The sequence below is a fragment of the Arachis ipaensis genome, chromosome B05 (assembly GCF_000816755.2).
Source record: "Arachis ipaensis cultivar K30076 chromosome B05, Araip1.1, whole genome shotgun sequence".
NCBI classification, from domain to species: domain Eukaryota; kingdom Viridiplantae; phylum Streptophyta; class Magnoliopsida; order Fabales; family Fabaceae; genus Arachis; species Arachis ipaensis.
This window is the reverse complement of record NC_029789.2, coordinates 101293997-101300150: the sequence shown is the minus strand read 5'-3', so window position 1 is coordinate 101300150 and position 6154 is coordinate 101293997.

Sequence of the window (6154 nt, the reverse complement as noted above, 5' to 3'; positions counted from 1 at the left end):
GTGTCAAAGTTGAACCTCAGTGAGAAAGTCCTCACTGGGCGTTCAACGCCCCAAGAAGGGAGCATTGTTGGCGTTGAACGCCAGCCAGGGAGCAGCCCTTGGGCATTCAAATGCCAGTGCAGAGAAGCAAGAAATCTAAATTTCCTAGCCTCTCAGGAATTATGGGTCCCAAAGAATCTTCACCTACTCTACCTACCCCACTTACTTTCCCACTTCTTCACACTCACTTCCCCAAACCATCATAACTCCCACCTACCCCCTCCCACTTCAAGATTGAATTTCGCACCCAAAACCCACCCTATGGCCGAAACCTAACCTTACCCACTCCTATAAATACCGCTCTCCATTCCTCTTCATACACACACCTCTCATACCTTCTCCACCCCACATGGCCGAGCCCTCTCTCTCCATCTTCCTCTCTCTATTTTTTTCTTCTTCTTCTCCATTCTTCTATTTTTGATGAATTTGATGTTTGATGTTTGTTTCATGCTTCCTTGTGTTATTCTTGTTGATTGAGATCAATTGTTACTTTTAGTTTCAAGCCATTTCTCATTTTCTCAATGTTTAAGGTTTATGCCCACCAAGTGTTTGACAAAATGTCAAACATGGTTTTAAGCTAAATTTTTGGTTCTTGGCTTGGGTAAAGTGAGCAATTGGTTTCTAGAGTTGGAATGTCCAGCATTTAGTTTCAATTCTTGGATTGTTAATTGTTCTTGTTCCCACTAACGCTAAGTTGTTGCTAAGTCAATTAGCAAGCCATTTAGGATTTGTGGGTTGGGAACATTTATGCTCATTTAACTTACCTTCCGATGTGAGGGTTAACCAAGTGAGATTAATCCATCATAATTGTTATAGTTGTGGTTCCAACAAGGAAAGGACCCTTAGCTCACTCCAAGCCAAGACTCTTTTTGATGCTTTTAATCTTTCATACATTTCCATGTTAATCTCTTTTATACTTTACTTGTTTATATTACATAGTCGGTACTTTAATTTCTTAATTAGTTCAATCGTTACAATTTTGCATGTTCTTTTATTAATTTATATGTTCATTTCTTCATTCGCAAACCCTTGATCACTTCAACCGGATTTGCACACTCATTGTTCTAAAGTACTCCTTGGGAAACGACTCGGGAGTCAAATACTCTCGGTTTTAAAATTAGTTTTGAATTGTGACACATCTTGTAAACCTCTAATTTGACCGGTGGCCAACTTTTTGGGTTAGGACTATACTTACAACGCTAATTCCAATTTTGAGGAAATTCCTAACCTATGCTTTTGGTCATTTTCAGGCATCTCAGGGATTTCTTGTTGAGGCAGCTCCACATGCTCTTGCTGTGGTCCATGTGCTGGCTCTCTAGTTTGCTCCATCCTCTTCTTGGTAATGGGCTTGTCCTCCTCAATAGGAATGTCTCCTTCTATGACACTTCCAGCTGAATTGCATAGGTGAAAGATAGGGTAGGGGAAATCCAACCTTGCTAACGGGGAAGGCTTTTCAACTTTTTTGTACAACTCTTGAGGTATTACCTCATGTACCTCCACCTCACTTCCAATCATGATGAAATGAATCATGATGGCTGTGTCAATGGTCACTTCTGGCCGATTGCTAGTAAGGATGACAGAGCGTTGGAGAAATTCCAATCATCCTTTAGCTACGGGCTTGAGGTCAAGCCTTCTCAGTTGGATAGGCTTGCCTTGAGCATCCCTCTTCCACTGAGCTCCTTCTACACATATGTCTAAAAGGACTTGGTCCGGCCTTTGGTCAAAATTGACTCTCCTAGTGTAGGGATGTGGGTCTCCTTGCATCATAGGCAAATGGAGTGCCAACCTTACACTCTCCGGGCTGAAATCCAAGAGACGCCCTCGGACCATGGTGCTCCAATTCTTTGGATGTGGGTTTACACTAGTGTCATGCTTTTTAGTAACCCATGCATTAGCATAGAACTCTTGCACCATCAAGATCCCAACTTCTGGGATAGGATTAGTTAGGACTTCCCAACCTCTCCTCCGGATTTCTCTTTGAATCTCTGGATACTCATTCTTTTTGAGCCTAAAGGGGACTTCAGGAATCACCTTTTTCTTTGCCACTACTTCATAGAAGTGGTCTTGATGAGCTTTGGTAATGAATCTCTCCATCTTCCAATATTCGGAGGTGGAAGCAACTGCTTTCCCTTTCCTCTTTCTAGATGATTCTCCAACCTTGGGTGCCATAAGTGTGAATGGAAAGCAAAATACAAGGCTTTTCCAACACTAAACTTAAAAGCTTTGCTCGTCCTCGAACAAAAATGAAGAACAGAGTAGAAGAAGAAGAGAATAGAGGAGAAGAAGAGGGATAGTAGATTCGGTAAGAAGGGTGTAGTGTATGGATGATGCGTGTATGAAGGGTAGGAAGAAGGGGTATTTATAGGGGTGAGATAGGTTTGGGTTCAAATGAATGGTACAAATTGGGTGGGTAATTTTGAATTTGAAGTGGGTGGGGGTTGGGGGAGTTAGGATGGTTTTGGGGAGTGATATGGATGTGATTAGGTTAGGGTTTATAAGGAAGAGTGTGTGGGGAAGAGTGAAAGGAAGAGAGAGAAGGTGGGGTAGGTGAAGATTCTGTGGGACCCATTGATCCTGAAGGGCTAGGGAAGTCGAGTTCACTGCCTCTGATAAACCCCAATTTTATGGTTTATCTTGAGCTTATTTTAGGGGATTTTATCACCTTTTCCCAAATTTATTCAATGAAATATCATGGTCTTGTAATTCTCCCGTAATTTGTGCTTAAGTGTAGAAACTTGCTTTCTAGGCCCTTAAATTGGTGATTTTAATTCACTTTAATTCCATTCAATTCCTTGATGTGTTTGTTGAGTGATTTCAGGATTATAAGGCAAGTATTGGATGGAAGAAGTGAAGAGAAAAGTATGCAAAGTGGAGAATGCATGAGGAAACAAGGATTAGGAGTATATCAATGGACGCACTCGCGCCGCAGACGCGCGCGCGTGGAAGTGAAGTTGCCAAGCGACGCGTACGCGTCAAGCACGCGTACGCGTCAATGTTCGCACGTGACCCACTTAAAGTGAAATCACTGGGGGCTATTTCTGAGCTGCCCAGGCCCGATTCCAACTCGTTTCTGAGGATATTTGATGCAGAATTGAAGATTGAGCAAGGGGGAGCACTGAGTTAGTCATGATGAGCCTTTAGTTAGTTTTCTAGAGAGATAAGCTCCCTCTTCTCTCTATAATTAGGTTAGGATTAGGTTAATTTCTCTTGGATCTAGATTTAATTACTTGATTTCATCTTGTTTCCTCTACAATTCCTTATTCTATTACTTCAATTCTTCTTGGTTCTTTTGTTAATTTTACTTTTATTCTTCTTCGATGTTTATGAATGCTCATGTTGGATTTGGTTTACATTTAATGAAATTTGATGTTTGATGTTATTTGATTGTTAATTTGAGTTGTGAATTTTACTTTCCTTGCAATTGGTAGTTGGTAGATTTATATTTCTTGCCCTTTTACTATGCTTTCCTTTTATGCCTTCCAAGTGTTTGACAAAATGCTTGGTTGGATGTTAGAGTAGATTTTGAGCATTCTTGGCTTGGAAAGAGTAATTAGGCAATCTTGAGTCATGAAAACCCAACCTATGTTGGTGATCTAGAGTTGTTAGCTAGTATTGTTTCCATTAACTCTAATCTCTTGCTAATTCACTTAGTGAGTTGATTAGGACATTTGGATTGAGATTAGCTAGTCTTATTAGACTTTCTTCGAGTGTGAAGATAACATGATACCTTCTTCCATCGTTGGGGATGACGTAATAAGATAAATTCTTGTTTATTATTGTGACATAATTAACTAGTCTTGTTTGACATTCTCCTATGTGAAGATGACATGATACCTTCTTCCATTTGTTGGAGTTGACTAAATAAGATGAATTAATCATTGTATGACTAGGATAGAAAGCCTATATTCTCAAACCTTACCATGAATGTCTCTCTCTTTATTACTTGCTTTCTTTAGTCACTTGCTTGATTTACTCTTCTTGCCATTTAAATTCTTGCCCATTTAATTTCTTGCCCCTTTTATCAATCAAACCCCTTGTTCCTTCATAGCCAATAATTGAACACTTCATTGCAATTCCTTGTGAGATGACCCGAGGTTTAAATACTTCGGTAAATTTTTATTTGGAGTTTGTACTTGTGACAACTAATTTTTTGTATGTGAGGATTCATTGTTGGTTTAGAACTATACTTTCAACGAGAATTTATTGTTGAAATCCTAAACCATACGAGAATCCAAATATCAAAATGGCGTCGTTGCCGGGGAATTACAATGGTGCAATGTTATTGGCTATTGTATATATTGTGAATATGTTTACCCTTTTGCTTCTTTGTTCATTGTTGCTAGTTGTAGGACTTTGTTTTCTTTATTTCTTGTTAGCTTTTGTTTTTATTTTCTCTTGTCACCATGAATTCTCATCGATTTGGCTATGAGTGTGGTTCAAACTATGTTGTAGGAAACAAGCTTATGGGCAACCTTCTTGGTAATAACCTCCTCCAGATTCTTATGGGTACAATCCAAATCCTAATGAATACCAATCTAATGTGTGTGATGACCCTTATTGTGATTGTCAACAATAACCGCCACATACATATGACTCATTCCCTCAACATAGTCCTCAACAACTATACTCACAAGCCTCATACCACCAATCACTCCTATATGACCCCAACCCATATCCACCATACCAACCACCATATGAACCCTATCTAGAGCCACCACCATTCTAACACCAATACTCCCAAGAACCACAAATTCCATATACACCACCTCAAGACTTTCACCAATATGAACCACCTTCTAACTACAATACCTTTCCATCAAACAATGAACCCTCTCTTCCAACACCGCCCTCCGATGAAGCCCTTATGCTAGAACTAAAGGATTTTGAATCTCATATCTTAAGGCAACACGAGGAGGAGGAAAAGAAGTTTAAGGAGTTACAAGATAAGATGGCTATCATGGTAGAAGCCATTAGCAACATAGTCTTATCTTGTCTAAGCTTGCGCGATCAAAGCACTCCCATTGTTGAATGTGGAGAAGTAATCAAGGAGCTTAGTGAGGGAGTAAATTTGGAGCTCCAAGGGAAAGAAGAGGAGTTAAATAAAAAAGTCCAACAAGAGGAAGAGGTAGAGATTATTGAACAAGAGGAAGTAGTGGTTGGGTATTTAGGATATGTTGAGTACATAGAGGAATCTCAAGTGGAGGAACCTTCTCCCATGAAGTGCGAAATTGGTGTTAAGGAGGATAGTGCACAACCTTCAAGGCACAATGTGAATGAAGAAGTGGAAGAAGTGGCACAAGCGACAAGCCCTCCTATCTATGATGATTCCGCATCAACATATGATCCTTTTGAGCATGACGAGTCCTTCCCCAATATGTTTGGAATTAATAATGAGGTAGACTTTACTAAACCTTCTATTTATGATTTGAGTGATGGGGAAGAGATAGAAGAATTTGGTGAAGAAGAATGTGAACTTGAGGAAGTTTGGCAAGAGGTAGAGCTTGAAGAACCTTGCTAAGTGGTGGACACCTCTAGAAGAGGATGGACGGGAGTAGAATGCGCTTTATCAAGACCGTTGGGAACTCTTCCACCTAGGTTGCCATCTAATCCTTCATTTGAGTGGGTAAAACACCTAACTCTTAACTTTTTTATCCCACTTGAATTTGGTTTGCTTGAAATGGATGGCCAACTTAGGGTGCTTTTCGGAATTAAGCGTAAGAGGAGGATGTTTAGTAGTTGGTGATGACTGGAATTCACACCCCATTCAAATTCGTAAATTAGTCCTTTTGGCAAGCGCACCAAAATTATCGTCAAGTAATAACCCACAGTGGAGTGGGATCGTATCCACAAAGATTGGCAAATTCGAGCAGTTTTAATCAATTAATGAATTAGTCAAGCGGATCAATAGGATTGTAGAGTGCAGAATTGTAAATGACATAAATGTAAATGACTAGAATATAAAGAAAATTAGTCCTTTTGCACCAAAATTATCGTCAAGTAATAACCCACAGTGGAGTGGGATCGTATCCACAAAGATTGGCAAATTCGAGCAGTTTTAATCAATTAATGAATTAGTCAAGCGGATCAATAGGATTGTAGAGTGCAGAATGCAGAA